Raw genomic sequence first — 14054 nt, 5'->3', positions numbered from 1 at the left:
AGATAGAGCCCAAACTGCTAACACTAGCAGCATTAGCATCCAGGCTTCCGTAAAGGCCTCTTAAGGTAATATAGCTCAACAGTCACCCTGCTTGACTTTTCAGTAGCTCATCACTCGGAAATTACAGTGCAACACACTTGATAATGTATATACTAGTATTATCATCACTGTTATTATAGAATAAAATAGTATATCATCTTTTGTCACATAAGAGTAAATATGACTGCCAGTAACAGTGCATGTAAGCCTTCAAGTGTAGAAGAATATGATTTTTTTTAAGCTTTTACGAGTTGTTAAATTTAAAGTATCAGTGCAGCTGTCGTGTTGAAGTGGATAATATTTGGTTCAAGAATAAATAGTTTTGAAATGTAACTAGCTTTCATTTGAATTGATTTTAATCCTAGACTGAATATCAGCAGAACATAACATCCAAGTATTTACACTTAATATTCACTGGGGAGAAATAGGCACACACAAATAGGCACACATATGGTGTTTCCCATCATAATATACCATTTTCATGATGATATGTTGCACCTCTCTTCAATAACATGTAATTTGTATTACAATATGCCATATGGATGAAAATTAGAGCATATATTTTTACGTCTTACATGTTCTTTTCAAGAAAAAAAAAGGCAATAGTGGTGCCAGTTTTGAGTTTTTCTAAAGATAGAAACGTTCTATTCTTAGGAAATTATTCAACCGCAAAGCTGAATTCAAAAAAGGTTTGGCTTTGGTAAGTGAATTTCATTAGATGCTGCTAAACGCTTGTAGACTGTCAGTGGTATGTCAGTAAAAAGTGTTTGGCATGTTTTAAACAGCAGTCTGATAAAAATTTCCTGGGCACAGGGGAGCCTTTTATGAATAGTCAATCAGCCAATCTGTGCTGAGGTGTGTGATCGCTTTGGCCCTATCATGACCTTTTCTGAAAACAGCATGTGTATACATGCAAACGCTGCGTCTACCACTGAGAGTGGAGTTTGCCGAAAGGGGCAAAGATGAAAAGAGCTTGATCACAGGGAAGAGGTTTGAAAGGCGAATGAAGAAAGTTTGAGTGAAGCAAAACACAGACTTCCCTTTATGAAGCGTTATGAAGAGTAAAAGGCAGAGTGACAAGGGAGCAGGTGTGCAATAAAAGAAGCTGGGAGGATGTTACGTCCCGATCTAAGGGTACAGGAGCACAGCATAAGGGTTAAAAAAGGGTGTACCCTCCCCGGTTTCCAAAGCCAGACCCAATAGCCAGTCTACCGTTAAAGGTGAGATTTATTGCTACACCAATAAGACCAAAACTGAAAGCATAAACTCCAGGATGAATAAAGCCCACAATAAAAAAACAAAATAAGCTATTCCAAAGAAGTGCTACCTAAACCCTACATGAAAACAAAACCAAACAAAAGACACACATTACCCTTAAGTCCCTAATTTAACAAGAGAAAACATACAAAATAAAAAGGCAGTTCTCCCCCTCTGCGTCAGTGCTATTTACAATATTATAAACAAAACCTAATTGTTTTCAGAACACACCAAGCACATGCACTGCAAGTCCTGCCATTTGCTGCAACGGGAACAGTTGCTGCAGACAGTGTTTTTGAACCGGCCAGTTGATAGTAGGGGCCAATCAGCAGCTGCCAGGTCAAAACCAGCCCAAACCAGATCACCCAATCAGAACGAGAGCCTCCAGGGACTCTTAAGGGCACAGAACACACATATACAACACAGTCCAGACATACTGACATACACTGATTCAAAATATAGCTTTGCATTGTAGTCAAAAACAAGGCGGTGGTGATTGGGCTGTTTTAAAGTGGTTGCGTTAAAAGGCATTGAATTAGGAATCAACCTAGTCAATCACAGTGGCACAGGCAATTTCTTTGCTTGCATTGAACTGATCATAGGAAATTGGTGCCAAGGGAAATACTCGCAGGGGTAGAAGTAGCATTGGGTTGCAGGAAGGATCTAACTCCATAACACTTATGAGATGCATAAACTCAACCTCTTTGGTTTTAGTTTCAAATTCCACCTCTTTTAGGTGAAGAGCCAGCTTGAGATCCTCCGTAACCATTCCAGCCAGTAACAGACTGGCTAGGTCAATGTTTGTGATCTGAATGGCAGAAGGAGCTTCCACCCCTGGTGTCATCCGTCCACTGAAAACTTGTGGGATGGTTGTGGCAGCTTTTGCTTCCACTTCTATCATTAAATCTCCAGAAGCACCAAACATTTGAGGTTTTGTCTTTCCAATTATGCCCCTTTCCATTAGCTGCTCTGACAGACATTGCTTAATCTTTGGCTTGCATGCATTCAATGATACATCAACATGTAAAAAATTGGGCACCAACAACAAATCTGCCTTTGTGCATCAGGAACGTTTTTTCAATGTTATACTGTTGTGCAAAATCATCTAGATCAGATATCATTGTGGCTAGGCTACCTACCTCACTACAAGAAAACCGCCAACCATAGGCTGTAGACTACCTACAAAATACAAAAGACCAAAAAAAGAAGCAGATGAAAAAAAAGCGGATGAGCCCCCACTTTATCTTACAGCATGGCTCAAAAGACACAAGATAAATATGGAGACTAACACCAGACTTTCAAAACGAAGAGGTTTTATTTTACATTTCATAACAAATTAGCTAAAACAGTTGGTACCGCTAAGGCGCATTAAAACAAAAACTGGTGTGCCCCTCCAAAGTCAACCACAAGCATGCGTTTATCCACACCTCACCAAGTGGGGTCAATTCAGCCCAGGTAACACCTCCAGGCTCCTGTACTGCCACTGCAAAGCGAATAGGGGTTGCAGAGGGGTGTATCAGCAGACACAAAAGTCTCAGACATAAGGTTCGGTGAGTAAACAGTTCTGAAAGTAGCAACAGATTCAAATGGATGACTGAAAATTACCATCTTACAACAATTCACTTGACTGCATGCTACCTGCATGTTTGATCATGAATTTTCTTCAGGGCTTTTGCTGTGTAACTAATTTTTAAAAAGGATCTCTGTGGGATATTTTGCTTATTGACTTTTTGTAATACAGATTTTAAATTATTTAAAAAATCATCCTGAGATATCCATAATAACATGTTATTATTTGTTTAGCACTCATGGCTGATAAGCAACTGCAGTCAGAGCCCTGTTTCATATGTTTGTGTTGTCAAAACAGTAATATAAGAGAAATTTCCTGCCCTGCAGTATTACATTACAATTCTTTATTGTCTATTGTAACAATGGTGGTAGATGGCTGTCTGGCCTTGAGCATGGTTCTGCGGGAGGTTTTTCCTTCCTACTGTCGCCAATTTCTTGCTCAAATGGGGTTCTTTGGTTGCTGGGATTTTCATTTATCCCAATTCACAATTAAGCACTCTTTTGGTACTTTACAGTATATACTTTTTCCAAACATAGCTCACATATTCTCAATACCTGTTCCATTATCAGATAGACAAAGTGAATCAACATATTCCACTGTCATAGACATAGACATTTTTCTTATAAAACTCGCTTCAAAATAAATGCTTAAAAGATAAAGCCATAAACCAATCAGCACTATCTTGATATGTGCACTGAACTGAGGGAAAACACTTTATGGCAGCAAACAAGCAACTAAAACAATACACGATAAAGGTGGAGCCAACCAGTAACATTACAACATTAACTAACATGCTACCCATAGCATGCTGCTAAAGCCGTTACCAAATATTTACAAAAATCAAATTCATTAGACTACCATTGCTTGTGTTCTTTTACTTTCCGACCTTAGTAACTAATCTAAGCAATATATCAGTTGTGACTGCTTTTATTTTCTATTTCTGGCATAATACTAACTTGCAAGCAAGAAAGAAATGATTAGGCAGGGAGACGTGGGTTGTCATTGCAGAATACTCTGCCATCACGAGAAAAAAGCACCTAGCATGCTTCAAACTACTAACAATAGGCCAAAGCATGGTCTCACACTTCCACCTACTGGTAGCTGATGGAGCATCAGCTACAAATATCCTGGACTAGTTACCAGGTCTATAGTTAAAACTAGTTAATTTAGGGCATTTTCAAAGGAAAATCTGACTTACATTTAAAGTAAAATAGCTTAAATATAAATTAATTTACATACGTATGATCGCACATTAGTGGGTGTCACACATAGATAACTATAACTACAATGAAATGTGCTGGGGGCAGTAGGCACCTTGAAGACAAATGTTCTGTGTTTACAGTTTATGTCATACTTTTTTATTGTTTCATTACAGCTCAGAGAGTAAGTGTTGAGTGTTTGCTGTCGGCATCTTCCATGCCCACAACGGGTGACCACATCAATCTGCTAGCAACCAAAGCAATGGTATTTTTCATAGAGCACCCTCTTTATAACTAATGTCACCTAGTGATGGACAGCACTCTCCAGTAACCACTCACCAACTGGTCAGAGATACACATTTTTCCATAGTAACCAGTGGTTACTGGATGGGGGCTTGCTGAACAGTCTCAAGGTCTGTCTGAATGGAGCTTTAGCAAATCGATTTCACAGTGACCTCCAGCAACTGCTCTCAGCCAGTTGGGGAGCAGTCATTTTTTCCTGTGTGACTCAGTACTGCTGCAGAAGGTATTTGTTAAGGTTGGGTTCTCATATCTAAAATCAAGAAATGATTTCTTCATGGATCAAGTGTCCTAATCATTTGACTCATTATTTTTTCCCAATGTCTTTTGCCAGTGGACACACAGCCATATATCGGCTATTCCTGTGATGGTGCTGCAACGTGGTGGGAAGACTAAAAATATATTAAAAATATCAAACTCTTTTCTGGAACAAATGTCAAGCATTTGAAGTACTTTCTTCAGTAATAAATACAATATAATAAATATATCATCAAGTTAGGTTCGCTGTTAGCCAAGTGTAGGTGGTTTGCTAGTTATAGTTTTTAAAAGCATTAACTAATGATCAGACAATGTCACTGGTCAGTTGCAATGTTGATCTGGCACAAACAATATTCTGATGATGCAGGAACAACAGGAGGATGTCAGATGGTGCTACACACAGATGTCACATGAAAAGTGATTTGATTCGGGAAAATACAAATTCAATCTAAGAGACATCCAGGAAACATTTTGGTTGGTTGCTTAAATCGTCTGAACTGATGATTCAGTAAGGAGGAACATTTAGATACATTGGAGTCATAATTACATGAATCTTACCAGATGTCACTGTATAAATGTTTCTGATTAGATGTATCTACCTCTAAAAAAAAATCAGTATAATGCAGATGTCTAACCCAAAGATACAAGTGACTGATTCACTGCTGGCATCTCCTCCCTTTTACAGATTGCAGTGTTGTAACCAGGGGCAAGTTCATAGAAAGTACAGTGACAAGTTTTTTGATATGAGCTCAGAAAATGTCCCGCTTTTGCATTTTTAATTGGCCTCTGATGTTTCTTCATTTGCTCTGTTGAACTCTTCTAAAATATCTGCATAGTGTGATGACCTTGCTTTACCTTCTGGTGGGCTCACTGAGCCATGATTAAACTTGGGCTTTACCAACTAGAAAAGATAGTTAGATGTTAGACATAGATATATTAACTCAAAAGCAAAATTGTGAATGCCTTTTTTTCAAAGATTAGCATGAAAATAGTTGAAATGTTTCCTCTGGTAAATAAACAAAAATTATAACTGTATTTTTATTCAACTTTCTTGTGACACAAACTTGATTTATGTCTGCATAAGTGCACAATTCTTAATGTACTATTTGTTAAACTCAATAGGACCTGGAGAAGCAGCCTTTCTGCCATTTTACTTTAGTGGTCAGTTGTGTGGAAAGCTTGTCTCTCAACAACAATGGTAAATAACAGCATGCAATAATTAGCAATAGGAATACAAAAGCTAAGTGTAGATCGGAACAGCGTTAAAGTGTGAAAGCAGATCAGCAGGATTAGGGGCAGGGGAGCTAATCAAAATGCAACTCGGTTAAGTAAGGTTCACACTTTTTAAAAACAACAAGCAGTGTCTCTTTGTGCATTCATCCCTCCTGTTCATATTGGCCATTAAAAGATCCCTGCAGACCGAGGATTGTTATTGTGGAAGACTTGTCTAACTCAGACTACTGCGGCCTCCTATCATCTTCAGATAATTATGGGACTATATTTTTAAACCGAATAAGGACAGAGAATTTTATTCACTCACAGAAAAATATTTTTTGTGGTGGCCAGTATGAGCAGGAGGCATGAGTAAAGCAAGCATATGGACGTAGTCTTAAAAAAAATGACAAGATATCGTTACACCACTGAACAAGATGTAAAACAGGCTAATTCCACATAGGTTCCACTACATATGGGCTCCCAATATTATACTTCACAACATACATATTTACAAAAATATATTTAATGCAAGTTAATCAGAAGTTTCGATGCAAAATGTAGCACACTGGATACACCAGTGGCTTGAAGAGTTTGCAGCACACTTTACACCCAGCAGTCATCTAGTAAGCAGAACTGATCTGAGCAGGCACAACGATTCAACACCCAGGGAGAGTGATGCCTTGAGGTAAATGAAAGGTGATGTGAGTGTGTATAGATTGTTTTGTCAGAGCGAGATTCTGCAGATTCTCTGTAACGGGTGCCACGTTCGCTCTCCTTACCCATTCAGGATGATATGTCGGAGGCCTGACTGTGAAATAAATTCAACAGCAAGATTAACAGAGATATAACGGCAGGTGGGGAAGAAGACACAAATACAAGGAGGAGGAAAAAGTGGGTGGGTGAACACCTGAGCAAGCTGCCAACAGTGACAGTGTGAGAGATTTGATTCCTACTGTAGCAAATCTTTTATACTGTAAGGAATTTTGAACTGAAAGAAATGAAGGGGAAAAAAAAGAAAATGTGGAACTAAAATAGGTGGAATCTAATGCCAAAGCTGAGCACATCTACAACTGAAAGCAGTCTCTTAATACTGAAAACTAAAAGCAAGATGAAGCGCAGGGGTAGCACAGTCAACAACCTTTTTTCACTGATTACTGCTTACTGAAAACTGCCAGTGCAAATTTTCCAGGATACAAATGAATCTAAAATTCCCAAATTGACAACCCAACACATAACAGAGCAATTTACAACATCTGAACAATTCAAACCTCTTGGTTAACAATTAATATTAATAATTACATTCTTTTCTTAAAAGGGTTGGCGTAATAAGCATATGCTTCAGCCAATACCTTTTGATTAGTCTTGTCTCGTGCTTTCTTGTTTTGTGGTCATCTTTATCCTGTATTCACTAAGATATTTGAATACTAATCATGTGGCACTGCTTTCAACAGCAGATGAAAGACAATAGTTTTCAATGAAATCACACAGGCATCATATCAAAGAACCATTTCATGTAAAATCAGTCAAGTTTTTAAAAACACACCATTTCTCTATGGTATTTCAAGAGTTACTTTCAAGTCCGTTTTAGTCAGATTTTACTTCTTTTTTTGTGTTTATTGATAATATTATTGTCACTTTTATTTATTTTGGTATTTGTTTTTAATTTTTTTTAATTAATATGCATTTTTGTATTTCTTTCAGGTCCAAAGTTTGATTTATTAATTCAAGATTTTACGTTCTCAAAGGTCAGAATCAGGAGGTTTCTATTTCCCCCTTGTCTCCCATGGGGGTGGCTTAGTGCCCCGCCAGAGGGGCCCGCCCCATAGTTTGAGAACTACTTTGTTACAGCAACATGGTTACGTAGCTGATTGGACCAAATCAAGGAAAGAAAACACATTTTTAGAGAAGCAAAGCATTTTAGCTAGGATAGTCAGACGCTGGCACATGATAAGAAAATAGTGACAAAGAGCAGTCGGACACACAACATCAGTGATTGGGATATTGTTTGATTTCTAAAGCTGGATAGACAACAGAGTGATTGCAGCTGCAAGATATGCAGAGGGGACCTGTACAGATGAAGACAGGAATATAATAACCCTTTCAGCCATTTGCAGTCTTGGAAAGCCAAAACAGACAAAATGAACTTTTCTAGCATTTGAAAACGTATAAATGTAGGGGAAAAGTTAGAACTTTTATTGTGATGATGTCCAAACTATTCAAATTTAGGATAAGAACCACTGCTACAGTGTTTTAAAAATCTGCATTTTAGCCTTTTGGATTTTAAGAAAAAGTGACAGACAGGTCTCTGCTATGTGTGGTTATAGTTCATTCACTTTCTCTGTCCAAAGCAGATAAGTAGGAATGTAACTTTTACTCGCTTTACAATGACATCGTCTAGCTTTTTCCCTAACACGACGATTTCTCTTAAAGATGCGAAAGTCGACACTGCCAACCACCTGTTTGATTCAGTTTATTCATAACATCGCTTTGGGTAATTCAGTCACATGATGGGGGAAGAACAGTGCAGCGAATTGTGGGACTGTGATGACCATGGCACAGACTCGGTGGGTTATTTCAAGCTCTGCCTTTAACCTTTCCATGCAGGTGCTGAGATTTCTGACCTTTACACCGTGCAGTTCCCTGCTGCCTTTGAGTGCTTTTGATAGTTATGGAGTGGAGCTCTCAGCATGTGTATGTTCAATGTGTATGCACTTTTATTGTGTATAAGTGTGTGCTTGTATGTTTCAAGTGTATGACCTTGTGTGTGTGTGTGTGTTGATTCTGTGGGTCCTACAAAGCCATCCGGGCCTTGTGCAGGAAACTCGATTTGACACGAGCATAGTGAAGATTACCTGTGTCCAGACAGTTACTGCCTTACAGACAATAAGAACTGCCATCACTCACTTTTTAAGGTCAATGTGCTGAAACAAGGGGCTTCACTAGGCCGGAAATAACCTTACAAATGACCCACCGGGTAGAAAAAGGAAGAGAAAAGGGAGATAAAGGTAAGGAGAGACACACACGGAGAAATAGTGGGTGGCAAAGCCCAACACAGCAGGTGTCTGTCAACATACCAACCAGCTTTACCTCCACCAGCTTCAGCCAACGTGTTCGTCTTTTAGTGCATATCACAGTCATAGCTTTGGTTGAAAATAATCAGTCCTGATTATTTTCCATTAACTTAACAATTACCACTGATCAGCTACAACCTCCGACTCATTGAAAGACTAAGTAGATCAAATATCAGCTACTTCTGATTGCCTCGTCTCTCCTTTATCATTATTTTTATTATTACTTAGTAGTCTGCTTCAGTGATAGCTCAAGTAAGTAAACTCTTTCTTCTCAGTTATGTGTGGCCTGAGCTGTTCCTCTATCTGTTCTGTTTTTTTTTGTGTGTGTGTGTTGAGCTAGACTGATGAGTTATACACAAAGAATCTCATCAGTGTGACAAATGTGCACACTTATAATTTCATCGCATATTTTATCCCTGTTATGTAGAGGCTGCAAGGCCTTTTTCATCTGATTGCTTCATTTAGTTGCTTTTGTCCCATCTGAAACAAAACTAAACCCAAATATGTGGTGTTGTCTTCTTTCTCAAACCAAACAAGTGTCGTGGGCAGGTGGAGTATTGTGAGAACCGTGGTCTCTATCTGAGAGAGAGTTCTGTTGGTTGTTAGAGAAGAGAGAAGATTCCTACTTATAGTTTTATAGGGATTAAGAAGGGGCTGCTGGTGGGCAGGCAGAATGTCTCAGGGGTGTGAGAGGGTTGGTGGAGAATGTGTGGACAGGTGAAAAAGGTGAATCTGTGTTCTGCTGTCTTCAACAGGTTAGTCAAACTATAAAGTTCAGGGATGTTTCACAGGCGGTCTCTTTAGAACTCCTCAATGAAACATGGGTCAGGAAACAGAAGTCTCAACCTTCAAACACGTTTCTGGAGGACAGATGAAAGTACAGTTACTGCAAGCACTAGTGAGTTATACCAACCAGGCAGACTTAGTTAGCACTACAGTGCTGATGACAACCTGGCAGACATGGCACCAGCTGATCCTTCCAATCCAATCCAATTTTATTTATAAAGCACTTTAAAATACCCAGCACAGGAACAAAGTGCTGTACAGAAAATAAGTTAAAACAATAGAATAACAGAAAACAGCAAAAATAAATAAATAAAACACATAATACAACCCTATATTAAAACAAAAACAAGATAAAACAGCATCGAATCACCTAAAAACAACTGAAATAAAAATAAAAACCAACATCTCACGTGGTGTCAAAGGCCAGGGTAAAGAGTTGGGTTTTCAAGAGTGACTTAAAAACAGGTAAAGAACTGGCCTGTCTAATCTTTAAAGGAAGCTCGTTCCACAGTTTTGGAGCTGCTACAGCAAAAACACGATCTCCAATTACCCAGTCCTGGGTACATTCACGAGCAGCTGATCAGCTGACCTGAGAGAGCGGGTGGGTGTATAAGGCTGTAGCAGCTCAGAGAGATAAGATGGGGCTAGGCCATAGAGAGCTTTAAAAGCAAATAAAAGAATTTTAAAATGAATTCTAAAAGAAATGGGCAGCCAGTGAAATGAAGCTAAAACAGGGGAAATGTTCTCAAACCTTTGAGTGCCAGTTAAAAGACGAGCTGCGGCATTTTGCACCCTCTGTAGATGACTAATGTATGATGCGCTGACCCCAATATAAAGTGCATTACAGTAATCCAGCCGAGTGCTAACAAAGGCGTGGATCACTGTCTCAAAGTGCTGCCGTGAAAGAATTGGCTTTATTTTTGCCAGCTGCCTGAGGTGAAAGAAGCTAGATTTTACCACTGCCTTAATTTGATTATTAAACTTCAGATCACAGTCCACTTTGACCCCCAGGTTTGTGATCCTTAAAGGCACCGTGTGTAAAATCTCACCGATGTTGTTATATCGTAGCATGCAGTCAACTGAATTTAGTGTTCTTACCGCTGTCAATGCAAGGGCATCATTTACCCTGGAGGAGGCTGTAAAACTTTGTGAAAGGAGTCTGACACAAACTAATTTAATAAAGCAACAATGTATTAAATGGTAAATGGCCTGTATTTGTATAGCGCTTTAGGTCCCTATGGACCCCAAAGCGCTTTACACTACATTCAGTCATCCACCCATTCACACACACATTCACACACACATTCACACACTATTAGACAATATAATAATAAGTAAAATATATTTAAAGTAGTAACTGCACAGTAAACTAAAGTGAAGCAACTAGTGGTGAGGTGTGGATCTTACCACGTGTGGCTTGCCATCACACTGGTCCACAAACTACCTGAGAGTTAAGTGGACAGAAGGAGGCAAAGCAGAGAGATGGGGGGAAAAACAAAAGAAAAAAGAAAAAGAACATTTTGAAATAATTGTATTCTTATTTAGCCAGCAACAAAATAACTAACAAGAAGTCATCCTTAATGCACAACTTTGCTACAACTGGGACAAAACTGCAGCTTGTTTTGGAAACTCAAAGCAGCTAGGCTTGCTCATTAACCAGAACTTCTGGGTGTTATATGTTTGTGTCAGCCAACTACACATTTGCTGCGCTGTGCAATAGAAATACAAGTTCCAGTGGTTTAATGAACCATATGGTATTTATGAAGCATGTTGTGTTTCTGACAGATAGCATACCTGGAGCACAATTACTTGGAATACACAGAGGATGCGAAATGTATCTGGTTTTAAATGGCCAGTATCAATCCTTTAAACATAAACCTGCAAATCAGCTTAGGACATCACTATTTTTCTTTATGTGTGCAAAAAGCTCTCTAAGTATGCAAGCAAAGGAATTTCTGAATCCCACCCCCCACCCTCAAAAGCTAGCATCCAAGGAGTCAAAACAACACAGCAGGTATCTACTGAGCCTTTGACCCGTCTTTACCCATGCCTGCTTCAGCCAAGATACTCTCTTTTAGTACAAAGCATGGTCAAGTCAAAGAGCAAGAATGATTTCTTAGTCATCTTCCTTTAAAAATAAACTAACTAATACATGTGTAAAGGGTTTTAACATTTTAAACTAGACGCGAGAGTTGCCCACAGATACTGACAGAGAACCTCCTCTGTATGGATAGTAAATAATTTAATCACATACAGAGTAGACATGGGCAAAATATGGCCCGAGGGTCAGAAACAGCTGGTGGACCCTGTCGGTCTGGCCTTTGATATCCTAAAAGGGAAACAATAAAAAATTTTTAAATGGGTTAAAGGTATCAACGTGTGTTATTGTGATGAACTACAAGGCTGCGCAGGATGGACGATGCGATGGACGTCTCAGCAGAATTTTGGAGCTGAGTCTCTTGCACGAGGAGGCTTCAATATGTGCACAGGAGAAGCTGGGGACGACTGACTTTCTGACTGGTAGACAATCTGCTCTACCTCCTGTCCCACACCCACTCTTCAGTCCTCCGTGCTGCTTGTTTCAACATTGCCTCATCTCAACCCTAGCACCATCCTCTGTTACACCACCCTTTTGCAAGTCCTCCTCTGTGCTCCTTCTCGTGTCTGGCAGCTCCACCTTCAACATCCTGTGTCCACCATCCTCCCTCTGCATGGGTCCAAACCATTTTCACCTGTCTACATTCTGTCTACAAACTCCTCAACCTTTTCCTCTCATGTAGTCATTTCTAATCTTGTCCATCCTGCTCGCTGCCAATGAAAATCGTAACATCCTCGACCCATCCACCTCCAGCTCCGCCCCCTTGCTTTTTGTCAGTACCAGTGTCTCCAAACCGTACACGATAGCAGTTCTAATCTTGTAAATCTTTTCATTTCACTTTTGCTGTCATCCTTCTGTCATTTATATTCATGAAAATGACAACCAGAATTATTAGACTTGAGAATAAAAATGACAGCCTGACTCTTCTTTTAATGTATTCACAAAGCAATCAAACTACTGTTGAACAAGCAGAACATAAACTTAAATATGACATCGCTGACTTCCAGCAGTCACCTTCTTGCTGATCCACAGCTGCTACATGAGGCTGGTGCTGAATGAGCCTGATAAATAGAATTGTTTTGACTAGACGTGAATGCTCGGCTGTGCAGCTAGCACTAATGGGATCTCAGTTTTATCGCGAAGAGTCACGCTGTACCTGACTCTCCCGGTGATTTTAATGGCAGCATTTAATCTTAGTCTTACATTAAGAGTCAGGTTGCCCTGTTCTTCGTGTTGTTTAGCAGTCTCTTCCTCCAGCATCTCCAGGTAGCTGGCAGATTGATTTTATAACTTTTCTAATGATACCATGCAAGTTACATTACTTGTACAACTTTTTAATGAGTGCAATACTGTTGAAATAAATATTTTTTTGGGGAGATTTTTCTTTTTATTTCTACCATTTGTAGGCCAATGGTCACTACTGTATCAAAAGGACCTTTATTCAATTAATGTAGTCTTGGAGAGTCTTTGGACTCCTTCTATATGTCTTGTATATTCTTAAAGTCCTACCAGGAGGAGGCCTGGAGATCTCTTCTTAGACCACGGACCTGGCAAGCTAAACCCAGAGAAGCAGCAGAAAATGGATGGACGGATAAATATTCTACCAATTTTGGTACCACATCTCCATACAGCAGAGCTCAATCTCTGTTTGTACCAAAATACACTTATTCTGCCACTCCCGACACCCACCCATATACATGCACACACACACACAGACATACACGCAGCAATACTAAATCAATACGTCTTTCAGCGGGCTGCTGTTGTGGCTTGAATGTGAATAAACAGTCATACATTTTAGCTGAGGATCGATTGGGGTAGACAGATGAATGGCATACAAAGACACCTCTGAACAGGACAGAAAGACCTCTGTGTATGTGTGTGTGTGTGTGCGCGCTAAAGTGTGTGACTTTTCTCAGCTTCTTTCTCTTACTGTTACACAGTGTCTCTCACCCTCATGTCTCCAAGTGCTCTTTCAGTCTCAGAGGATCAATAGGTGTGATGGATTGTTGACAGGTACCACACACTGGAGACACACGCTATCAAACAACAACACTTCCTATTCAGACCCATTTCAATCACTCTCTGCCAGTCATAACTTGTTTTCTCACACTGTTAGGGCCAATACTACCCTGCCTCTTACTCTGTGATCGGCTGCTTGATTTTTCCCTCAGACGCAAACATTTTAAGGCACACAAACACACACTGGCGCCTCTCATTCACACAGAGGTTGAACCCCTGACATTTGAGTGTGTTTTTGT

Source organism: Neolamprologus brichardi, chromosome 17, assembly GCF_056152115.1.
Source record: "Neolamprologus brichardi isolate AB-2024 chromosome 17, ASM5615211v1, whole genome shotgun sequence".
In the NCBI taxonomy this organism is placed as follows: Eukaryota; Metazoa; Chordata; class Actinopteri; order Cichliformes; family Cichlidae; genus Neolamprologus; species Neolamprologus brichardi.
The sequence above is the reverse complement of the archived record's forward strand: the minus strand, read 5'-3'. Positions refer to the sequence as shown.